Raw genomic sequence first — 27634 nt, 5'->3', positions numbered from 1 at the left:
TGAACAGAGTACAGCCAGCACCAGTGGAGTCAACAAAGAATAAAATGAACAGGCTATAAATTAAGGGCTTTAAAACAAAACAAAACAAAACAACAAACAAACTGGTTACAATTTGCTGAACGTTCTCTTATCCAAAGCTGTTAAAAAGACAGCTATTTATAATGGATGAGTTTAGACTTCCTTTATAGTCCTCAAAAGTTACAGAAATTCTGGCTGCCCCCAGTCTCACTAAGTACTATATAGCACATGGACCTAAAATTGTTCATAGAATTGCTATGCATCTAGAAAGCCATTCTTGCACCTGGTTCTTTTAACACCCACTGTATCTTCCTGCTATCAGCACAATAACTGCTGAATAACATACAGATCCAAAGTGATGTTTTCCCCCTACAAAAGTATTTTTAACCAAGAAATGCAAAGACAGCCTTCTAAAAGATGCACTGCAAAGCCTCCAAAATTCAAGGTGATGCTTCCACTAACTCTTGATTTATATTATTTAATCCCTTTCAGCATGAAGGATAAATTGCAACAAAAGTCACGCTTCAGTTATCTTGAGGGCCAGGTTTAAGATTATTAGAACAGTAAGGCTATAAATACACATCCTATGAAGGTAAGTATCAGCAAGAAAGATGGACAAGTGTTTTTCTCTAAGGCCTACTACTTGTTCAAAAGCACAAACCATTACTTGCTTTCCAAATTCCAAGGCATCTTTGGACAGAGCATTGTATTGACAATGAGAAAGCTTTAACAAAAAACCTGCAAGCTCAAGAGTACATAATCTCCTAATACTTACTGTTTTGCTCATCTCCACCTACCCGGAAAGAACAGAAAGCAAGGAGATCCTAAGTTACACTGACTACATATTAATGTCTGCTTCAGTAGCAAATCAAAGGTGCTTGCCATGAAAGACCAGTAACACAGTGAGGCATCACAGAGCAAAGCTCCACATTGCAGACAGCTGCTCACCACCTGCATCCTCTCAGAGCCACCTTAATTAAAGTCTTGACTCCATGATTTAGATTGTTGAGTTTACACAGACTGTTCGCCTCTTTTACTAACTTTTTTTCAGGGGTTATCATCACCCTAAGGAAAACTCCATGCAGGTTTACATGTTTTTTACATGAGAAGCTGCTCACAGGAAGAATATTTAAGTGACTCAAGTCAAGGTATTAAAAAAACATGCACAAGAACACATAGTTGGAGGCTGCTATTGACACAAAAACAGGTTAGCACATTAAAATTAAAGGGGAAGCTTGAAGGCCTGAAGTTTTCCTGTCTCTGCTCCAGGAAAAGGAAGCATTTGGGACAGAGGAGCTGAGGGAGAAAAGAAATAGAAGAACTTGCTTTTGCAGATATTACAGAAAATATTTCTGCATGCACCTTCAAGGAAGGCAAGTGGGGCTTTAGCCTGCCCACTAAGTGCTCTTTGTGCCCTAGCAGGAGCCCATGAGCTAATGGAGAGGATGAAGCCACTGCCTTCCCAGCCTGGACTCAGGGTATGAGGCTTCAGCTAACATGGGACTTGGGAATGTGACAGAACCTTTTCACTGGTCAAGGTGGAGCAGATCTAGCAGCATTGCCTCTTCCCCGAAAGCACACACTTGTTGACTTTGCAAAACTCAAGACTGTGTCAATCAGCCTGTATCAGCTCATTTTTCTTGTGCAGCTTCTTTCTTATCTAAGGTAGTCCCTTTGCCGCCTTCATTATTAGGATGCAGTGAATACTCACTTTTGAGCCTTTGAATAGCAAAAGGCTTCCTGATTGCTGTGAGGTCTCACAATTTTGGAGGGCACTGCTAACAAACAATGTAACCAAGGAGCACTTGCATGTATCCAAGGCCAAGAAATTTTATTTTAGCATGTGTTGGCACTCAGCCTCTAATCTCTAAACCACTCTCTCAGTTCAGATTCCCACCAGCTGTAGGAAACTAAATGTGATTATTGAACTTCTCCCTATGTTAACTTAGAGTATGACTGTATATACATCTTAAGTAGATTAATAATTCAAATTAATGGACTATTAAAACATTATTTGAAATAAAAATAAATCCTTTATTTCAAATATAGTCATTCTTTTATGGCCACCTTTTTCTTTTTTTTTTTTTTTTCTTTATTCTTTTATGGCAACTGATGCATTATTTGCTAAAGAAACAGCGATAGTTATGCAAAGCTCTTTCATAGAATATTCAGATCTTTTCCCGGCTTTAAAAAAATCAGAGTATATCATTTATCTTTATCATGTGACAATAAAATAGACTGAATTAATGACAGACTGCCAAAATATGCAAGATAAAAAGCCTGCCATGGGTCAAAGGCTGGCAGATGGCTGATACTTTTCATAGCTGCATTTCCTGTCATTCTCTTAACAGGGAAAATACATAAAAGGACACTGTCTGCATCAGTTCTCTAAATGTCATCCATTTAGCCTAGCAGTAGTTTAAATTGCACCAGGTTCAGTTGTAGCCACACAAGAAGTTAACCACCATCATCTTATGCCTTTAATTCCTTTCTTAGATACCACAGCAATACGTGGTAGAAATTCATGGGCTATACATAAAGGCCTGTTCACTTTAATACCCCTAGCTAAAACAGTACTACTTTTTAAGACCTGTTGGCACTAACAAAGTAGATCATAGTAACTAATGGCAACTGAAGTGGTGCTGGTGTCATGATAGTGCTACTTTTGTCAAAACAGGAATGTATAAATAAGTTGACCATATATTGTTTTACTTCTTGCATCTCCAGGGGTACTTTTTGGCAACACAACAAACATCATGGGTTCTTGTAAGTAAAAAAGAAAAATAAGCACTCACTTGCCATGGTGTCACTATTCCTTCTTTTGAAAACCCCTGGAACGTACTGGAAGTTAAAATCTACTGCAGAACAGTAGCACCAACAATCTCCCAGTGAGTACAAGAAAAGTTGTGTACCATTCCAAAATTCAGAAAGAAGTCTTTAGGAAATATTGCTCAGCCTCAAAACTGAATGTCAACATCTTCACTTTTTCACTGTTCTCACATGGCATGCTTCAGATTCATGCTCCAAAGCACTATCAGCCCACTATCATACACCTCCTCTTAGCCAGAGAGACCTCAAGCACTCATGGGCTGCAATTACAAGGAGCCAACCCCATGCTTTACTGTGCAGTTCAGGACATAATTTCAGTGGAAACACAAGTACATTTGTGGAACAAAAAGGCAACAGCAGAACCACAACTTCACGCTCTGCAGCCATTAAATTTTACAAGTAGCAGTAATACAGCAGGACATTTTCTCTAGTATGTTATGGGTAAATATAAACATTTATCACTGGAATAATTACAAGAAATGTCTAAAAATTAATTACATCTGTATTCATCAGCATATTTATGGCAACACTGTAGCCATGTGGTATCTAAGCATCTTACGGGATTTATGAGCAGAAGAGAGCATTAGTATCATCTTGTCTGGTTTGCAGAATAATACAGGTCATAAAACTATACAGTAATTTCTACATCAAGCTTGGTGCACTTAGAGCCTTGACTCCCTATTAAAAAAATTAACAGTTTAATACTGAGCAAAGAACAATTCAATATATCCTTAAAAATTGGAATTCTGCCCCATCGCAAATTTCAGCAGTTTCAGCACCCAGATGATGGATTAGCATCAACACAGTGAAAAAACTTCAAGTGTATGTATAAATACAGTAGTTTTGGAAGATGAACATTGACAAACAAAGTGGACAACACAACTGCACTGCATAGCGAACAACCTGGGAAGCTCAACAGAAATACTATTCTTCAGAAGAAATAATGTCCTTCCCGAGTTTTAGCATCAAACAACGAAAGTTGACCTTTCTATGGTGGCTGAGAGGGATAAAGCAACAACTAAATCACTGGAGAGCACCATGTCACAGTGAAAATTGAAGAAGAACTGCAAATAAGGATGTCAGCTGCTACAGGTTTTAGCACTGTGCTGAAGTGTCCATAGAGCTGAAGTGCCTCTAGAATGTGCCTTGGAAAATGCATCTGCTGGAGACAAAATTCAACAAAGCAGCTCTCCTCACTTCAGTGTGCCCATATTACCACTTCTCATTACTAATGTCAGATTTGGGTGATCAGATACAGAGGACAGAATTCACACTTATTGCATTAAGTTGAGGAACAATACAGATAATGTAAACCAAAATGAAATCTCTAGGGATACAAAGAACTTGACTTAAATTAGCAGAACTTTAACACAGACTAAGATAGATCACAACTATATAAAGGAGCCATTTCTGCAGAGACAAGTTGTAATCCTTTTTTGTTCACTAAGAGTTTCACTAAGACTGCACAACTGCTTCTTACATAAACATGTACTCCACTCATTGTGGAGGTTGCCCAGAGAGGTTGTGGAGTCTCCTTCTCTGGAGACTTTCAAAACCTGCCTGGATGCGCTCCTGTGTGACCTGCTCTAGGTGGTCCTGCCGGGAGGCTGGACTAGATGAGTTTTCAAGGTTCCTTCTAACCCCTCATATTCTGTGATACAACTGCCATGTGCCTGTTTGATTCACCTGCCAGGTGCTTTCTCAGTACAGATTTATTAACAGTAATTAGCCAGGCACTGGAGGGAGGGGGTGGAAAATGTTAGCAGCCATAGTGCAATTTGCAAACTCATTTTGTAGTGCTGGAGCACTGATGTACTACTGATGCACTGATTTCCTAGTAAACATTAATAGAGCGAGCTGTGAGTCTGGGCACACTGGAGCTTGGGCAAAATGCAAGGCTGTTGCTGGTCACACTGCGCACTCCATGTAAGTAAATACCTGTTTTCCTTGTCTGAAACACTGACCTTCCTAAGAACACCTGTCCATATAGAAATGTAGTCACTTACAAGTCACTCTGGAGTGCAAACTTCCACTAGTATTAGAAGCAGCTTGACCTGACAAAAGGTTTTATGGTTGCTTTTTAATATGTCTTGTACACGATTGTCTCACAGAAATAACATTTTTTTTGGCTGTTAAAAAATCCAAAAATTGTTGAAGCTTGTGTAACAAGATTGAAACCACAGGAACACAGAACAACTCTGAAGTAGAAGAAGGGTTTTTTTTCCTCCACTGGTCTACTGTTCAAAAATGAATTAATCATGATCTAACCTTCACTGGCTTTTGAAATTCTATTTGGCCTTTTTTCTTCCCCAGGCTTTGAGTGAGTAACTAAATTTTTAAAAATATGATGTGTTACCAAAAAAGGGCAGTACTGGGAGGGAGGCAGCAGGAAGAAAAGGGGCAAAACTAAATGGGCCGCGTAACATAAGAGCTGGAAGGTGGATGATTCAACACGATTTCAGTCAAGGTTTTCCATCATCCCTACAGTCTTGTCTGCAATACTTTGAGTATATGAAGCATAACTGAAAGGATCCCACACTTTGTGCAATGTTGCAGCACTCTTGCATCAACCCCAGTAATCTGACCTCACATTGCAAAACAAACTCTCTTTTTTGCATTAGATTTTGATTCAGCTGAAATCTTAATTCTGGAATAAACGCAGCAGATAGTCTCATTTGTCTGTAACTTCCATGCATTTCTGGCCTCTCACCTAGTGAATTTAAGGAAAAGAACAAAATAAAAGACAAAGCATCATCTGCCTCCCTACTGTTCTATCTCCTTTGCCATGCTAACTATGCTATTCTCAGTAAAAATTCAGATCTGCAAAATATAACCTATGTTTTTTTCTCTCCTGGATATTCCTCCTATTTTTTTCTTTACTTGCCTTTTTCCCCAGTGTAAAGAGGAAGTAAAAATTGTATTACAACAATTAAAATGACATTTTCACAACTTGCACACTAGGAAAAAGTAAAAGTGGTTATTCTCAATTGATTTACTTCAATTCTTCCCTGGAAGTTTTTAAAAGGAAAAAGTAACATAAAAAAGAGGAAGCAGAATCAAAAAAATACAAGGACTTATCAAACTTAGCTGTTCAAACTGCAAAGGTGTTCAGTAACTACAGCTCAAAAGTATATAAGCGAACTACATTGTTCCTTTTTAAATTTGTGGACATTCATCTTGCTCTGTGAGATCTCTGATATCAAATAATATAGAGCTTTTTCACAGCATGTAAAACAATTATTCCATTACAGAGGAAGTTCTCAGTGTCTTCAGCTAAATAAATAGCTGCTCCAGATTACCACAATAATCAGGTTCCTAGATATTTTTATACTCTGATTGCTCTGTTTCAGTTTTTACATACAAATGAAAAAATATTCAAGAAAAGCTGCTAACTGTAAAAACATAACAGAAATCTCTATCTTTGCACTAATTTCACCCACCTACTCTTCATGAATAATTCTGAATATTATAAGGGAACATCTGTCTTACCTGAAATCAGAGTTAAGAAATTTAGCTGTGGAGGCATTTCATATTTCTATAAAATATAAATTACTTTGTTTACCAAGCTTTACCCTGCTAGCACTTTGCATTTTTGTACAAGCTGATTTTGACACCAGCCAATACTCATCACATTTGCTGGGGTTCAAAATGACCACACCAACTTCTCTTCATGTTGCCATAAGCATGGTCACTTGAAAAACAGTGTCACAAAACAGCATAATAAACCATTTTTGTAGTCAGATAAAAGGCATTTGAAAGGCATTAAAACAATCACTTTAAAAAATTACAGTAAGCAGACTTTAAGTACCTGACTACTGCTCACAGCAACTTCAATTGCATCCCCTCACAACCATGTACCTGGCATTTACTACAGAAGCAAAGCAGAGGTAAGGCTCCTGTTCCGTTATTTTTCTTTCACAATGTAATTCTTATCAAACCCTAAGGCTCTAAGTTTCTTGTCCAGAGCCTTTTATGTCCACTTCTGACTGCAGCACATAATCTCTTAATCTAAATTCACCAGATAACTACTGAGCAAGGGACGGGCATTTGATATCAGAGATAAACTCCTGTTCACTAAGAGAACTGTGGCGATCTCCAGTCTGTATGAAAAAACAAACAAGTCTGGGTTTAGAACTTGCCTTTGCAGGGAGATCTTCACGAAAATGCATTCCTTACACATTTGTACACTTTAAAAAAAAAAATTTAAAAAGTCAGCAGGTGGGACATTACAAAGAAGTTGAGCAAAAGAATGCAAAGTTTAAATACCACTGATTTTTTTTTTTTTTAGTTTTATTTCTTCAGAAAACTCCAATGTTTACATGTTTCCTCTCTCATTTATGAGAGAGACCATCCTTCCCTCCTACATTTCTAAATTTTTTGACACATTAATTCAGATATCTTCCCTGTTCTAGGGGAAAGGTTTGCCAGAGCCACTCCCACTGCTGGGCAGCTAGGTAAAGCTGAACCAGTTCTGTGGGATGATGAAGTTCTGGAACTTAGAAAATCCAACAACTTCCATGGCTAAAACTAACACCCTTTAACAAGAGGTATGGAAGATAGCAAAACCAGAAACAACAATCAAAGACACTTTTAATATCTGACATAAAAAAACTCTGCAAAGCTGCTTTAATCTGCCAGTGAAGTTTTTTACTCATCATGGATAGACACCAAAAATGAGATGTAATGTTGCCCTCCTTTAAAAAAAATAACATGTGAATGGTGTGTCTTATGCAAGACATTAATTCTTCTCTATCAAAAGAAGACCTCAGAGGCAACAGTAAGCAAATCTTCAATTCAAAGATGTTGAGTAATGAGCATGATGTGAAAAGAAATTATGGTTCACTCTCCATTCCAAAACAAGAACAAAGAGTCATGTAAAATTAGCAAAGTTATTTCCAGAATACAAAGTTCTACTGTGGAAATGTTTGTAGATGTACAGTGGTCCACAAAGAAGCTGGAAAAAAACACAGTAGAAAAATTCAGAGATGGCACTTTAGTCTCAGAAAGGTCCTAAGCCCACAGACCTGGGCACTTATAGGCAAAGAGTATTTTTTTTAGGTATACTCTATCTCCTTCAAGCTGATCACAACTACCAATGTTAGACTTGGAGCAGAAATCTTCCTTTCACCCTTTAAAATACAAAGTTCCCAAAAGTGAAGGTTTCTTCCTTTATAAAATGCAACAAGAATACATGGATCACAGACAAGCTATTAATTAATATCCCTTAGAATAAAATTCATAGGAAAACTAAACAACAGCTAATGTAAGGATTGCAGCTGAATCCAGCATATTGTACTCACTGTAGCCTCCATTTAGACCAGTCTCTGGGTAGACACAGAATCACAGAATTAACCAGGTTGGAAGAGACCTTCAAGATCATCAAGTCCAACCTATCACCCAACACCATCTAATCAACTAAGTGCCTCATCCAGTCTTATTTTAAACACTTCCAGCGATGGTGACTCCACCACCTCCCTGGGTGGCCCATTCCAATGGCCAATCACTGTTTCTGTGAAGAATTTCTTCCTAACACCCATCCTAAACCTCCCCTGGTGCAGCTTGAGACTGTGTCCTCTTGTTCAGTTACTGGTTGTCTGGGAGAAGAGACCAACCTAAGCCTCCTCTTCTCCAGGCTAAACACCCCCAGCTCCCTCAGCTGCTCCTCATAAGACTTGTGCTCCACACCCCTCACCAGCTTTGTTGCCCTTCTCTGGAAACATTCAAGCAACTCAACATCTTTCTTAAACTGAGGGGCCCAGAACTGGGCACAGTACTCAAGATGTGGTCTGACCAGTGCTGAGTACAGGGGCAGAATGGCTTCCCTGCTCCTGCTGGCCACACTATTCCCGATACAGGCCAGGATGCCACTGGCCCTCTTGGCCACCTGGGCACACTGCTGGCTCATGTCCAGCCTACTGTCAACCAGTACCCCCAGGTCACTTTCTGCCTGGCTGCTCTCCAGCCACTCTGTCCCCAGCCTGTAGTGCTGCATGGGGTTGTTGTAGCCAAAGCGCAGCACCAAGCACTTGGACTTGTTAAATGCCATCATGTTGCACTCTGCCCACCTGTCCAGCCTGTCAAGGTCCCTCTGGAGAGCCCTCTTACCCTTTAACAGATCAACATCTGCCCCCAGCTTGGTGTCATCTGCAAATTTACTGATGATGGACTCAATCCCCTCATCCAGATCATCAATAGAGATATTCAACAGGACTGAGCCCAACACTGATCCCTGGGGGACACCACTAGTGACAGGCTGCCAGCTGGCAGTGGCACCATTCACCACCACTCTCTGGGCCTGGCCCTCCAGCCAGTTCCTAACCCAGCACAGAATTCTCCTGTCCAAGCCACAGGCTGACAGCTTGGCCAGGAGTTTGCTATGGGGTACGGTGTCAAAGGCCTTGCTGAAGCACAGATAGACTACAACCACAGCCTGCCCCACATCCACCAGGTGGGACACCTGATCATAGAAGGAGATCAGGTTGGTCAGGCAGGACCTGCCTCTCCTAAATCCCTGCTGGCTGGGCCTGATCCCTTGGCCATCCTGCAGGTGCTGTGTGATTGCACTCCAGATGACCTGCTCCATAGTCTTGCTGGGCACTGAGGTCAGGCTGACAGGGCTGTCATTCCATTAATATATTTATAAAAACATTTTTTATTGTCCTTCACAGCAGCAGCCAGTCTAAGTTCTAAATGGGCCTTTGCCTCTCTCATTTTTTTCCTACATGACCTAGCAACATCCTTAAACATTTCATGGGTTACCTCCCCTTTTTTCCAAAGGTGATACACCCTCTTTTTGTCCCTTCATTTGTTCAGAAGCTCATTGCCCATCCAGGCCATCTACTCCATCAGCTCCTTTTCTGGCACATTGGGACAGCCTGTTCCTGCACCTTCAAGATTTCTTTCTTGAAGTAGGCCCAGCCCTCCAGGCCCTCTTTGTTTTTAAGGGCTGTGTCCCAAGGTACCTTCCGAGTTAGTTCCTTAAGTAATCTGAAGTCCACCCTCCAGAAGTCCAGAGTGGAGGTTTTGTTGCTGCCCCTCTTAGTTTGACCACATATTGAAAACTCAATTATCTCGTGGTCACTGCACCCCAGGCAGCCTCCGACCACCACATCTCCCACCAGCCCTTCTCAATTTGTAAAAAGAGGGTCAAGCAAAGCCTTACCCCTAGTAGGCTCACACAGCAGCTGTGATAAGAAGCTACCTCCATACACTCCAAGAACCTTCTAGACTGCCTCCTCTCTGCTGTGTTAAGTTCCCAGCAGATATCTGGCAGGTTAAAGTTGCCCATAAGAACAAGGTCTGGTGATCTCGAGACAGCTTCTAGCTGCTTATAGAGTAATTCATCAACCTCTTCATCCTGGTTGGGTGCTCTACAACAGACTCCAAGCAAGATGTCATCCTTGTTGGCCTTCCCTCTAATTCTCACCCACAGGCACTGGATCCGATCATCCTTCATCTCTAGTTCAATGGTGTCTAGAGCCTCCCTAATGTACAGGGCCACCCCTTCATCCCTTCTCCCTTGCTTGTCTCTCCTGAAGAGCTTATAGCCATCAATTTCTGCACTCCAGTCACAAGAGTCAACCCACCAGGTTTCTGTGGAGGCTACTACATCATAGCTTTCCTGCTACACCAAGGCTTCCAGCTCCTCTTGTTTGTTACCCATACTGCATGCATTAGTGTACATGCACTTCAGCTGGGCTGCTGGTTTCAGCCCTGACTCTCACTTACTACTCCCAAACTCCTGTCTGGAGAGACTGGTTTCAGCCCCTTCCACCTTCAAATCTAGTTTAAAGCCCTGCCAACTCCCTTCTTATAACCCTCTTCCCCCTGTGGGATAGGCTATTCTCATGTGCTAGGATCTTTCTGTCCTTTGGTGACAGATGTACTCCATCTGTTGCTAGAGGACTCAGTGCCACAGGAAGTTCCCCAAGATCAAAAACCCCAAAATTCTGTTGGTGGCACCAATCTCTGAGCCACTTACTAATCACAACTGTTTTCCTGTTCCTTTCAGTATTCCTTCCTGCAACTGAGGGTATTGATGAAAAAATCACCTGTGCCCCTGATCCTTCAACCAGTTTTCCCAGTGCCTTGAAGTCCCTTACGATTGCTTTTGGACTTCTGGTTTCATCCTCATCACTCCCCACCTGCGTAATTATCAAGAGATAGCAGTCCGAGGACTGCACCAGACTAGGCAGCCTTCTGGTAACATCTGTGACTCAGGCCCCAGGGAGGCAGCAGACTTCCCTGTGGGAAGGATCTGGCCAACATATGGGGCCCTCTGTTCCCTTCAGAAGGGAATTACCAAAAACAATTCCCCTCCTCTTTTTTTTTTTTTTTTAAGGGAACACGTCCTGATGCGAGGTGGGGGGGCTGTTTTGCTTTAGGCAACCCCCCAGATGGTGTTTCTTTTGTCTTCTCATTAACCTCACCCTCAAATTCCAGTACCCCATACTTGCTTTGCAAGGGCAACTGGGAAGGTGAGGGGTGCAGTGAGAGTTTTCCCTTGCCTCCCCTAACAGGGACCTGTATCCATCCCCTGCTGCTTCTTGGGTCTCCTTCCTCTGCTAGAGGAGTCTGCAGATCCTGGTACCTTCAATCCAACTCACTTTCACATTCCCTTACAGTCTTCAGTCTTGCCATTTGATCCTTCAGTTCAGCCACTAGGTTAAGCAGGTAATCAAGCTGCTTGCTTAGGCAGACAGGTGTTCTCCCCACCGCCCTCCATTTCATGTGCCAGGCTCCAGCACTCACTGCAGCCAGTTGCCTGGACACTCGCATGTTTATGTTTGACCTCAGTCTGGGTCACAGAATCACAGCATTAACCAGGTTGGAAAAGACCTTCAAGATCATCTATCCAACCTATCACCCAACACCATCTAATCAACTAAACCATGGCATTAAGTGCCTCATCCAGTCTTATTTTAAACACTTCCAGGGACGGTGACTCCACCACCTCCCTGGGCAGCCCATTCCAATGGCCAATCACTCTTTCTGTGAAGAATTTCTTCCTAACATCCAGACTAAACCTCCCCTGGTGCAGCTTGAGACTGTGTCCTCTCCTGTCTCTGGTTTCCTGGGAGGAGACCAACCCCCACCTGGCTACAGGTGGCTACCTCCCTTCAGGCAGCTGTAGACGGCAATGAGGTCTCCCCTGATCGTCCTCTTCTCCAGGCTAACAGCCTTAACTCCGAGTCGCAACCATCCCTATGCCTGCCGGTGTGACCTAACTAGAGAAGACTTCAGCCAACAAACCAGCGTCACTCCGCCTCTCCCTCTGCTGAAAACACCCGCCGCTACAGCAGTCTGCGACCGCGCTGCGCCTGCCTCTCGGGAGGGAAAACCTGGCTCAAGGGGACGGGGGGGCGACGCGCCGGTCTGCACGGCGTGCCGCCGATCCTGCCTCGGGGCACTGCAGTTTCAAGTCTGCCCTGGCTGCTCCCCCTCGCTGGGGTTTAAATGTGCCGCTGCAGCAGGCTCCGCCCAGGCCGCGCCTGCCTCTCGGGACAAAAACGCTGGCTCAGGGGGTGGGTATCAGCAGGTGGTCTCCTAATGTCAACAGATGATAAACACGCACCAGCTCTCACCCTTCCGGGCCTCTTTTGACACTGTTAATCAAATAATGCTGTTGTCCACTCTAAAAGGTCGTATGAGTCAGGGGTGATTTGCTATACGGGCTCTAAGTCCCTCAGTGAGAAATGCCCTAAACGACCATACACTAACAAGACACTTAACAGCATGGGCAAGATTACCTAAAAGAAGCTACAACTGGCCTCAGCTATGACCTCCTGGTTTCTTTTATTCAGGAATCCAACATTCCAGGCATGCATCCTTCAGCCCTTTGGAAACTCCAGAAGGAAAACATATTCCTGCTCGCTACTTTGGCTTCCTACAGAACATTAGAGTAGGCTCGTTTTTATCTTTAAGGCATTCGGTGGCCTTGTTTCTGTCTTCAAAACATTTTAGAAATGAGCTCCTCGGGCATGAAAGACTTCAAAATATGAAGAATATAAAAAAGAATATCTATCCAGGGCACAGTTTCTTTAGAGGTCAGTCCCAAGCTGGAACAAAAGACCAACCCTGTCCTTTTCAAAAAGTCCAAGAAGACATTTACTTAAAAAGAAAAAAAATACTAAGTAATAAAAAGCAAAACCTGACAAGACAGGAATTAGTTGAGGTGAAGGCAAAACAACTTAGTCATACTATCTGGCACAAAGCTCACAGCTATAAGTGTATTGTGACAAAAGCAGGGAAAGAAATTGCATAAAGCATCCTGTAAAAGAAAATAAATCCCTGCCCAGGCACCCCTCTCCTTGCAGCACAGATTTCTGGCTCACAATTGGACGTGTCGAGTACAAGATATTGTAAGGTTTGTGGTAGAAGACAAGGTCATAAAGCAGGAAGCCAAACTTACACCATTAGAGTTATGTCCTTCAAATGGCATGTTTCATGCGGAACTATAAATTTGCCTCAAATTTTACTTTTACCACTTATTGCTGTCTCAAAAATATATGCACAAAATTTTCAAGGTTCAACCTTACGTATACTGAGTGAAAGAAGAAGGACTACTAAGTCATACTGAAAACTATTATTAGGTCCTCCTTATTTTCCCTATAAATACTATGAATTAATTTAGAAAATTATATTTTACTGGTTTTTTTTAAGTCAACCATTTTCACGTCACTTGGCACTGACCAGCAATTGAGCACTAAGTCACTTCAGTTCACCTGTGTATTTTGCATATTTTCTCACTGGTTACTACTGACTCCAGTTGCACTTGTGTTGATCATGCATTTTGAGTATGGTCAGCTGTCTGACACAGAACATGTTATGGGGAAACTAATGGTATGACCATACTGAAAAAAAAAATAGCAAACCAGAAAAATCCAGCAAAATAAGTCTCTAGGAAATACTTGGGAAGGAAAATACTTGGGATTCATGAAAGGATGGACAAAACAAACATGTCAGGGAGAGGGAGGGGAGATGTCCAGAACTGCTTCTGTTCTCAGTGTTCAAGTGATCAGTGTCTCTGGCAATAGTGGAAAATACTGATTTTAAAACAATTCTAACACTTTTTAGTAAATTGCTTCTATTTTCTTGTCACAATATTGCAACCTTTTGGGGACAAGTCCCAGCTGAACATATCAGACACTACTTTCAGAAAACATACAGATGTCAGAATACACATCCTTGCACATCCCTGCACTTTCCCCTTGCTAGATGGACCCAGTTCAGTCATTTCCCCCAGCTCAACACTAATGCTCCCCACACAACCCCGATTTTCACGCACAGCTGCGCACAGAAGACTGGATAAAGAGCTCTGCTGTTGGCAGAGAAGATACACACGGTCCTGTCAGGTGACTGAAGTTCTTACATCTGACAAAAGGGAACCTCTGCTGAGAGCACACCCAGGTCACTTTTCTGGGTGAAACATGCTATCTTCACTACAGTCCTGTTTATCTGTAAACTTTCAAATGTTCTTTGCAACCTGTCTTAACATTTGCCTCACAGTAATTCTATGGCCTGGAGGCAGGATGCAGAAGATTTTTATTTCATATTAATTAACTACAAATCTCAAAACACAAGCAATAGCCAGTAGGAGATTTTGCCCTGCAAAAGTCTTTTAGAATGTCAGCACAAACCAAGCTCCACTGACATTACTTTACAACCAGACCTCTTGAACTTATGCACCTTACTACTTTTTAGCTGAGTGGTATAAAATGCCTTTATCAGGGTCTTGAATGAAGCACAAAGCAGGGTATTCCTGCACGGATGGAAGTACACTTAGGAGGCAAAAAACAGTCTCCATGCTTCAGCACTGCAACTTCAAGAGCAACTTCCCTCAGGGCAGGACCTACTCTTAATTTGGTTCATGGAACATTGTTGCCCATCTACTGCACATGAAAAAATAAACTTGTTTCCAGTACTACCTCCAAATATCTGCTCTTTTATTACAAGATTTTCTTCTTTTGACACTATGTATCTAACCCACTACCTCCAAACAGACTGCTATGCTGAGAAGACAACTACCAAGGACCTGGTCATGCCCGAAGAGTAACAACATGACAACAGAAAATTCAGGGAGAGAGGAAAGGAGGTTTGGAAGAAGTAGAGGTGGAGAGGGCTGGGTTTGTGCTACAAAGGAAGACTCAAGATTGACTAATTCCTTTTTGATACAACACCTTTCTCTTATCTCTGATTTTTGCCAATACTCTAACAAGAAAGGACACGAATTTTGCCTTCAGATATCTGACATCACTTTCAAAGAGAAGATCCAGGGCATGCTGGATTCAGTTTCAGACAGCAAAACTGTCTTTTACTGTAAGTAAAAGAAAGGACCATTCTTGCTTCATGTTGTGAATTAATCCTCCTTTTCTGTCACTTGAATTGTGTTTGGTTTGTTGTGTTTTGTTTTGTTTGTTTGTTTTTAAATTGTGCATTAGGTAGGTAGGATAGGTATTCTCTAAATCTAAATAAATAATGATTAGTTCCTAAGGCCATTCCTGCAAGTTGTCTTCAAATTTAACATAAAATAATGCTGGTGGCCAATGACTCAAACAAAAAATACGCACATTGAGGACGTGAGAAAAGAATACATTACCTTATGCTTGAAAAAAAGAAAGAGTTGGTTTTCCCACTGCAGATACCTTACCTGACCCCTGCAGAAGTCTGGTAACCTATCTTTCTAAGATCCAGTCTAAAAAAAAAGAATAGTCACTGACTTTTCTTACTGGGAAGCGTAAAGTCTATTTCTGCAACTACTTTTAAAACTAAGGCACACTGGTATGCCTACACACACACATCCCATGGATTTCATCTGGGTAGCTTTTAAAACAGTGACCCTCCACTAGGCTATAATACTTTCTCAAATGAGGCGAGTCTGTGCCTCTTGGTAACAAACTTTTCTAAAGTTGGAAAACATTTTATGAGCTAAAGCACATCACATCAAAAGCCTACACAGTATTCAATTAACATACTATGATTAGATACAATGTGACATTGTGTCTTCATAAACTTAAAACATGTCAGAAAATAAAATATCTTTCAATAAGCTTATTCTGAATATAATCCATATTTAATGAGCCAAATCACCAGGCAGTAACTTTGAGAATTTATTAAATAACACCATCATCAATTGTCTACAGTGACCCAATTAGAATTATAGGAACAAGGTTAACAGCACACCAAGACAGAAAACATCCAAGTCTTCAGTAGGTCTCCATGACTAAACTAAAAGCCCATTTTCAGGGCTTGGCATTATTTTATCATTAGCGGAATGAATGCTTGGTGATTATGTGTGCACAAAAAGCTAAGCATACTTCTTTTTTTAAAAGGCCATTTCCTCTGTATAAAAGATAATGCAATGCACAGAATCAACACAATAATAGAATTTACTAAAAGCAGAAATACAGTAGGCAACAATCCTATGGAACAAAAGACTCAAAGCACAGATGACCTCTCTGGACATTCAGGGCAAGGCTAGGATTTTATTATCAGAGTCTGAAAAAAATATTGCTGCAACTGGGATTCAAACACATTTTTTGTCCAGTTAAAAATACTTTTTCTAGAATAAGATGCTTCCTAGCACCTTAGCAATTTTAGTTTTAACCTGAACAAACACTGGGTAGCAGAAAGACAAGAACACTGAAAGAAGAAATATTTTCCCACTTTTTACCACCAATGCTTTTCAGAAGATCTTAACAAAAGAGGACCTTTCTGGACTTTAGGTATAGTTTGTCAGACTTCTTCCCTCCACTCCTTTTTTTAAAAGCCCTTATGCTTAGTACCAAGCCTGAAAAGATATTTTTCTAGTCACACACATGTGGAAGGCAAGGCACTTTTCCAAAATCAGATACATACACATATAAATACATTCAGGTAGCTTTTGCTTCCAACAAAACTTCTTCCAGGTAAAAAAACCAAACTCCTTCATATGTCCTTTTTCTGAGGCACCACCACAGTATGTCCTTGACTATACTGAACAGTGCTGCCATAGCCCACCCAGTGAATATATTCATCAACTCAGAGCACACCAATTTTGATTAAATTATTATATATAACTTCACAAACCAGCTGCAGCCCAAAAGGCTGCTGTTTTATCATTTGAGAGAATAAAGCACAGGAATACAGCTTCTAACACTGAAATTTAATATTAGTAAAACTGATTATGAGTGGCAGAGGTATTTTCTTGCATCTTCATGACTGTGTTTAGCAGTGTTCTTAGTAAGTGTTTGTCTAGCTAAACATATTTTAGAGGGCAGAATATAGTTCATAGCATAGCAAATCCACTAAAAGAACAATTCTCCATTTCAGGCATGGTCTTTTCCATGTTACTTAACCAGTATGTGTTGCTGCTTCAATCTATCTCTAATTTAAAGAGTAAATCAAATTAAAAGGAACAAAATGGTCTGAGCTCTATGATTTATACTGAAGACTGTTTTAAAATCCACTTGCAAATTAGATAATATTATTTGGAAGGGGTAAGCTCTGTTTGGAAGAAAGGGGTTAACAGCTTCTGTTATGTTCTGTTTTTTTCATCTAGATGAGCAGAGCTTGCCCATAAAGCCTAATAATATCTAAGGCAGACTACAAATCTTAAATTCAGAAATAATGAGATTCACTTAGCTTTAGTAGATACATCTAGGGAAACTGCAGGGGGGTGAGGAGGAACAGGGCAGGACAATTTTGAAATTAAGTGAAACTACTTAGTTTCTTCAAAATTCAAAATGAAATACTGTATCAAATCTTCCTGAGGGGGGAAAAAAAGTTATATTGGACATTTATGTTTCATCTTATTATCTTAAGTAACTTCTGAATGAAATAGTGAATAAAAATGTTCAAAGCATTACTTGAGTGTTTTATCTAGAAATATTTAAGAACAAATAATTTCAGCTAAGCAAGAAAGGTCAAGTCTATGACAAATCATTTTGACTCTGACAACCTGGGTATTAAACAATGAAATAAAGTATTTTGGATTTCCATCAACACTCCCAATCCTTGATGTGTGCCATTTAATTTCTTGGATTATTAAACATCACCATGGTATTTTTTTCTCTCTCTACTGACCTCAGTGATGCTGGCTTTACAAACGGCACATGTGAATAGTGCAGTGAAACCTTGTTACTTCCTGGCATCCTGGGACTGACAGGTTAGAGAACTGGACACTTGCTAAGGTCTCTCAGTTGTTGTACTTTAAAAGCCGACTAACTCAGTGGTGCAGAACATATTACTGTATGCCAGATCCCCAAAACTGTCATTATTCCTTTTAAAACTGCATCTATTGCAACTGCTTACAAGCTGAGCAGATGGATTACATTAAGGAAACTTCCCACATGATTATCATCTAAGATGATGGCCACCACTGCTCTCATCTCAACCTCCTTCCCAAAAGCAAAGACAACAAAGAGCAACAGATGTGACTCCTTTTGATGCCTTCTCAAACGGGACTGCCCTGGCCTTATTTAGGAAGGCTTCACTCCCTCATATCTGTGACTGCAGGCAATGAAGCCTGCTGTTTTCCTTCTCCCCAAGGTCCTTGAGTAACACTACTAACACTACTTAGCATAGCCCTTAGCTCAGGCCACTTTCTTCTGTTAACAGCCTTCTGAAGAAATATTTTTAAGACCTTGAACAAATAACACATTCTGGAAATATTAAATCCCCCAGTCTTCCTAAAGTGTCTATGTCTTCCCAGAGCACCAAGAAGGCTGATCGCTGTATTAGCTGTAATCCTTCCCTTCAGTAGCAGCTGCAGCAATAACAAGTAGACATTTAACAACCCCACTCTCATTCACAAGTCTATCATTTAAGAATGTATGGAGCACAGAGTATCTCTTGGCAGGTCTTGGTGGTGCTCAGAATGAAATCCTGCAGTAGCTATTTCCATGTATCACCAAGTACATTCTCTCCCATCAGATCTGTATGTATTGTTTAAAAAGCATCCCAACTGTCTACAGGTTAGTAGACCTAGGATGACCATGTGAGACTTGTGAGATTCTGGGTAAGAGGTATTTCCAAGATGGTTTGGGGCAGACTGTCTTTGGAGTAAACTGCTGTCCACTGGAAAGTGCAAGTTTGGCTAGTCAGAAACACTTTACAGCAGCATACCATGACAGTTACCATTAGAATATGATCTGTCAAGGTGACCTTTCTTGTCACAGTAGGACTGTCTGTAGAGATCAATCATCAGGACTTTACCCCAAGCATGGTCAACTCAGAAGCAGCACAGCAGTTGTCTTCAGTAAGTTCCTTGAGAACAGCTATTTGTCACTTGAGGTCATTGTCCTCTTTCTAGTCAATAAATCAGTTCTGATATTAAGACCCAAACTAATTTTTCAGATTTTGTGAAACTTTTATGTCTTATACATTGAAGTTAGAAATTGTGAAGTAAAAAAAAAATAGCCAGCTAGACTGGTCTTTGCAGACCTATTAAAACTAAGCCTTCAATAGATTGTGCCAGTCTATTATTTTGTTTTCTTAAATACAAAGAGATTGGAAGAAAAAGTCAATTTTTAATATCTTTTCTGGGTTTGATCTCCCAAATAGTTTTGCCAATCATACACTGTGATCAAGGGGATTAATCTACATCACTTTACAGGAGAATGTATTTGAATTAATCAAAATCCTGACTTTTTTATTTATTGGGAATTGCTGCAGTTGTGCTCGTAGTCCTGGACTATTTGAAAGAAGAGATGATAGAGCCTGAGCAACACCTTTCAGAAATGTCGGCAATACACAGGTTTACAGAGCTGATTGGAGAGCAGCTTCTAGGAGTGAAGAAGGAAAGGGCTGAAAGAAAGAAAACAAGAAACCTGAAAAAAAAAATCACCAGGTTTGCAAGACAGCAAACCCATGTATCTGATGGGGAAGGGACTCTACAGGAAACCAACAGTGATTTTGATGAAGGCCGCAGCAACACCATGTCCTTCCATCTCTTCCATGGCTCCTTCTCTTCTCACCTAAGGCATGAGATTACCATCTTTTCCTCCAGATGCACAGGTTTTCCTGGACTATATATCTCTTTACTCCAGGCAGCCACCTGTCCCCATCACTGAACCACATCCCCTCTTCACATTGCTGTCTCTTGCTGCAGGCTGGGGTCTTCCCTCTTACCTTTCCTCTAGAAAGAGAGCAGATAGTTCAAGTAGTTTACTCCTAAGACAGTACAGGGACAGCTTCAGAGGATGCACATGCCAACAAATAACCACAGGTCTCCTGACCACCCTCCCAAAAGAACTTGCTGAGCAGGAGGCATGAGCAGCCCCCTCAGCTGAAAGCAGCTGGTCAGCCTTCTGGCACAAACCAAGATCCCTTCAGTCTGCCAGCTGAGGCGGCTGCTTGGTAGGCTAGGTCCTTTGCAATGAAGTAAGTACTAAGTACTGTGAAGAGGACATAAACCATTCTTTCAACATGTAGAACCTGCCTGAAGTGGAGTTTCAACGAACAAAACAGAGTAGGTAAGTTTTGTAATACTGGATCAATATTAACATTAAAAGAATTAAAGCATGCCTCTCTCTCTGATGCATCAAGTAATGTCAGAACAGTCAATGAAACAGGGATTTCCCGTATGCCATTTCCTCTGCCTATTCAAATAGGTGAGAGCAGCATGTGTTAGTATCTTATTATTCTTTGAGACAATCCATAGCCAAACAACCTGAAAATTCTCATCCTCGCTCAGCTCAGGAGCTTGCTTTGTTTCCCAAGCACGGCAGATTTGCATACAATTTGCCAGGTACAAAGCCCACTGATACAGCATGTGATTTCTAATAGCAACAACTTTCAATCTTACTAGCACAAACGCCATGGGCCTGACCCCAGCTTAAATCACTTCTGTCTGTAACCAGCAGCATGAAACGGTTCTCACAACTACTCTGCCCTATCAGCTTCCCCAGTCTCTTTAAGAAACTGATTGTCAGGATTTACATCTACTGAAGCCATATAAAGTATGTTGTTTTCCCACACCTTATTATGAGTCACAGTCTTCCACTGCATTCTTACAGATGACTGATACCTTGCCAACAGCTGAGATGCTACTTGAGCAATCTAGGAAGTTTATAAGGACAGTGAGCTGCACGCTTCCTCAGCTTTGTTTATTAACAAGAAGATGCACATAGTGATCTGATGCCTACTGGTATTGTTCTTTAGAAGGAAAATCAGCCATTTGCTGACCATAGAAGGACAAAAAAGCTTTTACGTATTATGTCAACATACACAGGCAGATTTGTCTCTTAGCAGTTGTCATTAAGTAGGTTACTTCTACAGATAATTGCAAAGCACCTTTAGAAGATGGTGGCTATGTTCACAACACCTCTCCAGATCACAGGACAGGATTCACATTGGAAGTGTAGGAAGAATAGAGCTCTCTCTTCTTGCCTGAAAAGAAGGCAAATTGTGAGCAGAATTCAGTCTTTTAACCAGCATTTCTTAAGCAAGGAGATTAAATATAGCTATGTGTACACCAGAGATGAAAATGTGTCATACTGTTATCCTGAAGGGAAGCAGAGGAAATAAAGAGTTTCACTGAAGGCACAGGCGCACTGCTAAGACATTGGCCACAACTTATGAATGTAGATTTTTACTGTCATTTTCACTCTGTACTTGCTCCCTTGCAAACAAGGAACATTTCACAAGATAAACACTTGGCTTGTATCACTTACTCAGACTCTGAATTTGGGGTCATCACTTACAACAGTGTTCCTACCTGTTGCACCTTAATTCACTTAAGAATCTGGAAAAGCTGCTCTGTTCACAAGGACATCTACACAAGTTTGAGGACCTTCTGGAGTTCCATTGAATTAGCACTTAACAGCACTATTGACTTTAACCTAGTTTTGAACCATTCCAGATAGGACTCAATTTAACCAAATGCCAAAGCAATTTGATGATTCTCCAATAGTCTTACAGAGTGCATAAACCATCACATTTAGTTGCCAGCTCTTCCAGAGGAGACCTGGATATTTTATACGCATCCCAGGGTTTTAGCAGAAGACTCTCAGACAGGATCTGGAGAGCTAACATTGTGGGGGATGCTAACATAAGCCAAATCTCAGTACCTTACATGATTGCAGCACAGGACTTACTTATTGTCACCAATAACAAAGAGGAAAGACTAACATTTCATCATAATTTTGCAAAGAGCATAAAAGGTTAAAGGTCAGATTAAGCAAAGAACCATTATACCTCTCTGCCTTTTTTTTATTAGAGGCAGTATAAGTGACAGTCTTTCATAAGATGTGCAAATTGTGACTCAAAACCCTGAACACCAACTTAAAGTGTCAAGATGACAAATGCCATTCATCCCAACTAAGTATCTTCCACAGTGTTAAGCAAACGACAACACAGTAAAATAAAATGGAATTTAAATACTGTTTTTCCTCTGGTTCTAATGAAGCACAAAATCTGAATCCCACTTCTGCTCTCTCAATGATTTCTGTTAATATACTGTTGATCAGGCACTCCAAAGAAGTTTCATTAGTTGCAAGTAATACATTTATTCACATTTTTTTCTTCTTGGATGCTGTTCGTTTGGTGTTCAATATACTATACAATATAAAATTGTCAGGACATTACTTAATACTTATGCCATAGAGAGGGATGTGTTTTAAAAAGCAAGGTTTTCACAACTTGAGCTATTTTCATGGTAAAAAAAAAAATACTGGCTGCAAGCAAATTGTATAGGGAAGGTAAAATATTTTTGAAGGATTTCAAGAGGTTAAGTCTGTGTTTTACTTTTCACTGTATCAAGCCAAGTCCTCAGTGGATACAAATGACTCTACAGCTCTATTTCAATCAACAAAGGTTCTTCAGAAACTGGCCGCCTTGTCTCTCTCCAAATAATACCAATAGCATAGGTGCATGTGTTTGGGTTTTTTCAGATCCCCTTCTTCAAATTTAGCCTTAAGAGACAGCTTAGAGAATCCGTTTGAATACAGCTGAAACTCAGGGTATTTTAGTGGATTTGTGTTTGCTCACAGAATCGCAGTCTTTAAAGCTGCATGTCGCGGGGGGGAAGGAAGTCCCTTTATAGAAATTCAAAAGTCAAAGGAGTAAACAGAAATTCTTGACACATAATAACGGTCTTCCAGACAACCTGTTTTCAAGCGAACCAAATACACATTTTTAAAACAAACCTGAGGTACGACCCCACGTATTTTCTGTAATAATGCCGAGCCCTAGGCAGCTTTTGCAGGCACTGCAGCCAGTCATAGCTGCTCCCCTCCTTTATTCACTACTGCCTGTGCACTTGGCAGCCATTTCTGCGTCATTTTCGAGAGCACCTCTCCCCTCGTGGCACAGAATCTAGGAGCGCCCCAGGAAGCCGCTGCGGCGCAGGGGCCGGCAGCCCCGGACCGCCCTCCCCGCCCTCATAGTGCTCGACTCGAGGCGACGACCGGCACGGAGAAGCGCATCGTTCCCCTTCCCTTTCCTGTACTACCATAGCCAGACTTGCCAAACTCGTTTATTACACTCAGGAAGAAAACAAACAGACAAACGATCCTCCCGCCATTTCTTTGCCTGCTTTTGAGGCGCTCCAGCAGCTGCGCTGCATGAGGGATCCTGCAGCAAAGCCCAGCCCAGCCCAGCCCCACCTGCCGCCAGCCACCATCTACTCACACGGAAGCAAAACGAAACAAACAACAACAACAACAACAACAACTAAACAGGGAAGGGAAAAACCCACACACCCAAAAAAACTGACGACAGAAAACTGGCTGCTAAACACCATCTTCTTTTGTCTTTTACCTCAGGCAGAGCCCCGCGGACCCGTCGTCACAGGTTAAACATGGTCTCGACAGGGAAGCAGTGCTGGTGTGCGTGCACGTGCTGGGGTCACCCTCCCAGCTCCCGCCCACACCAGGGAAACCAGACCGGACCGGACCCCAGCCCTCCCGGGCAGCTTTCGCCTCATTAGGTGAGGTGCAAAGGGAAGTGAAATCGGCTTAAACCAAAAGCAGCTACAGAAACAGCTGGAACCCTGAGTGCTAGGGCCTCCTTTTAATTTTCCTGGGTGCAAGAGGGAAAGGGCTTAACACGGGAAGATGAGTCTAGATGCCTTCTGAGCTCAAGGAAATCAGTCCCATGAAGCTACTCCTTCATTTTTGTAAGACCGTCTCTTCACCAGTAATCTAGGAAGAGTAAGGAGCAGGCAACAGTGGCAAGTTGAGGGGGCACCTCTGCCCCAGGCACATCTCAACACAGTCCAGGTCAACTGGTTTGGAAAGCACTGACACTTGAAAGCAAAACCATCCTGTTTGTAACAGTGAAGCAGTGATGAAAGCATGAGCTGGCTTTTTCGTCACTCCCTCATCACTGGCTGGTCTGGGATACTTTGAGCAGACGTTGTCATGTAATGGCTAGTATTTCCAGCAGCAGAAGCTGTTTCTGAAGCAGGAGAGAGCTGAGCTCTTCGGTGAGTGGAAAGCACTCCAGGCAGGGACAATGAGATGCACAGGAGTCAGCTTCTGCACACCAGGCAGGCACTAGTGGTGATTTGACTGGGGGATGGACATGACTGAGTCGTTCTAGTGACAGCTAAGGAGCTGACAACAATGTGAAGGTGTGGGCATATGTCTGGAGTAGTAAACTTCATTTAAAAAGATGAGAAGCAGGAGCGTTCACATCTCTTTGAATATATCTTCTTTAGCAAGAGAACAGATGGGACAGCTGTGTGTTCCTCCAGCTCTGTCAGTCACACTGCTGCATGTGGCCAAGATGTGACTGATACACCCTGACACAACATATCAAAATGTCAAAAGAAATAGAAACATACCAGGATTTTTTTCTCAGTAAAAATGTGACAAGTTCATGCTATTATGAAATGTCATGGGGGTTTTGTGTGATTTTGTTTGTTTGTTTGTGGGTCTTTTTTGTTTGGTTGGTTTGGTTTGGGTTTGGTTTGGTTTTTTGCTGGGGTTGGGGGTGGGAGGAAAGCATAACATTCAGAACTTTAATTTATGAGTTATAATCACAAAGTTGGATAACCACATGAAAGTCACCATTTTTTCATGCTTACCCTATGCCTCCAACACAGTAGGAAATCTGCTGGGATGCAGTAGACCAGGACAGTGGGATTCCTGGGAGAGAAAAGGCTCAAATGTAGCCAGAAAAGCCACATAAAAACATCCAGGGTATCACTTCAAAGCCACGACAGTACTTTGGGTTTCCTGGAGCATTAATTTACCAGCATGCAGTCTGAGACTCCAGATTTGTACAAGCTAATTAACAAGGTATCCTTAAACACATTAACAAGTTCAGTCTACAAAGACACACTGAAAATGGAACAGAGCTTATCAACCATTTATACATTCAAATTTATTTCAAAGACCAAGAAATGAGGCCTTCAGAATGAGTGCTCTTCCAGTGGCCTTGTTTCTACAGTGGGTAGCTCAGGCTCTGACATTTACTGAAATTTTTATATGATTTGTGTTTGAAAACTAACAAACAAGTACCCTTGGAGAGAAGACCAGTACTGACACACATCATAAATATGAGAAAACACCACTACAAAAGTTCATAAATACTGATATCAGCACATTCTCCTGAGGGCCTGGTCCTCGAGTTCCTCCTCCCCCAGTATAGCACTATTAGCTCCAGAGGACACGCATTCATGACTGTCTTCCTTAGTAAGGGGACCTCCTTGACTGTTCACGTTCCAGAGCCTTCTGCCTGTATGCTTCCAATTGAAGGTTACAACCACTCTATACCTGTTTTATTCTTCTGCATGGTGGGAGGATAGTGAACCATCCTTTTTCTGCCTTAAAAAATTAGAAATATCACAAAGTTGGAAGAGATCTCAAAGATCATCCAGTCCAACCATCAACCCAGCACTGAAGGGTCAACACTAACCCATGTCCCTAAACACAGCACTTGCAGCTGTATTTGTGTGTTACAAAAACTGAGGAAGCTGACAAATTTCTAGCTAGGAATTTCCAGAGAATGCAAAGTAACCAAATATCCAGTTACCATTAGATTTCAATCAGATTTAGACACTCAACTCCTTTAGGTCTTTTTGAAAGACTCACTCCAAAACTAACAAAATGCAACAATGAACAGCAACATAAACTGTACAAGTAAATTGAAATAACTTCAGCCTTAATTATCATATATCTGAAGTTTGTATTAATACAGATATAATTTAATTGCAGTGAAAGCATGCCTTTAGTGCTGGTATTACTCTCAGTTTCAAAAATAAAGCAAGTTTGTAAATAAATGTAAATGTAAATAAAGCAAGTTTGTAAAGGTAACAAATTACATTCATACTATTTTTCCAGTCACTTGAAATGCCAGATATGCTCATATTACGTGAAAAAATAGTCTTTCAACTGATTTTTATGTCTTGTGAAATGTTCTGCTTTGTAATTAGGCTTTTTTTATAAGCATTATTTTAAAGCGTCGAGTCAAGGTACTATGATGTTCTGAGGATCTGCTGTAATGAACAGCAATTATATCTTTCCTCTGCTGTAATAGTTATAAATAGTCTCTACATCACTCTCTTCAATATCATTTGACTTAAATCATGCACAGGGTCACAATTTAAGATTGCTGAGGGAAAAACAGAGAGTTCTATGAGTACCTAAAGTAATCCATTTTTAAGTTGTAACTGCCTTGCCAAAATACATCAGCAAAAAATAAAAAAAGTAGCAGATCTCAACAATATTCAGGATATCAGTCTATCAGTCCAAACACAATTTTTCTAACCTTTGGGCTTGTGCTCACAACACAACGGCTAAAACTTTTTGTGCCCCTTTTATTATTATTAATGTTAGCACCCACACTGTGGATTCTATTAGAAGAAATGAACAGGTAATTTTGCTAATGATGCATGAAGCAAAATAAAATATATAGTAATTTGCTATACCTGGAAAAAATGTTTTTACAGTGAATTCCACCTTTTTTTTTCAATCTTTCTACACAAAACACCATATAACAGGAAATAAAATATTTCTTGCTGTATTTCTATTTTAAATAGGTATGTTATATATTGTAAATTCATAGCAGTTGCATTTGCCATCATATGATAAAGTTTTAATAGGGATGTATTTTTCATACAATATAGTCCACAGTTGTCATATTCACTTTGTAAAGTGTTTCAAATAGACTTAGAAAGTAAAATGTGTTTGCTACAAGAAAGGGAGCTGTTGGATAATTATATTTATTCCTTTATCTATTACAGTGTAAGGCTTTAGTGTTGAATGTATTATTCTAAAAAATCTGATATTAAAAATCTTAAGATGTGATGCTTGAAAACAAAGTGATAAAGCATTTTGAATTCCGCATATGAAAAGAAAGCATGCTGTCATAAAAGAAGTAATTTGCATGGACCAGATTTTCATATTGTCTGAGCATACTTAGGTCAGCTGAGGTCAGTGTGGGTATGCCAATGAAAACAAAGTTGGGCTCTATAACAAAAATATATAAGAAACTGTGTTTAGTCTGAATACTGTCTCTCTGTGCCTACTTCCAGTCAAAGATAAGGAACACATGATTATATGAGCTTTGACATGAGAAGAAATATGGCAATCGAAATTATGCTAAATGGATACAGATATTAATAGAAAATGTGGGAGCTGATGTTAATCAGTCATTCCCTTAAGGCTCACATCATGGTCTGAGTGACTTGAAAGTTGAAAACAACTTCAAATTATTTGGCTAGGGAAGGAATGTGGTATTTTCACAAGGTGATTCCATTCAACTAGAGAGTAAGGGCTACATTCACAACATGTCTTGAGTGTCAAAACATGGTTTAAGCTTCACTTCTCAGGTTTTCTAGAAAGAAACTGCTACTGTGATT

Source organism: Indicator indicator, chromosome 7, assembly GCF_027791375.1.
Source record: "Indicator indicator isolate 239-I01 chromosome 7, UM_Iind_1.1, whole genome shotgun sequence".
Classification (NCBI taxonomy): domain Eukaryota; kingdom Metazoa; phylum Chordata; class Aves; order Piciformes; family Indicatoridae; genus Indicator; species Indicator indicator.
Note: the sequence above shows the minus strand (reverse complement) of the source record.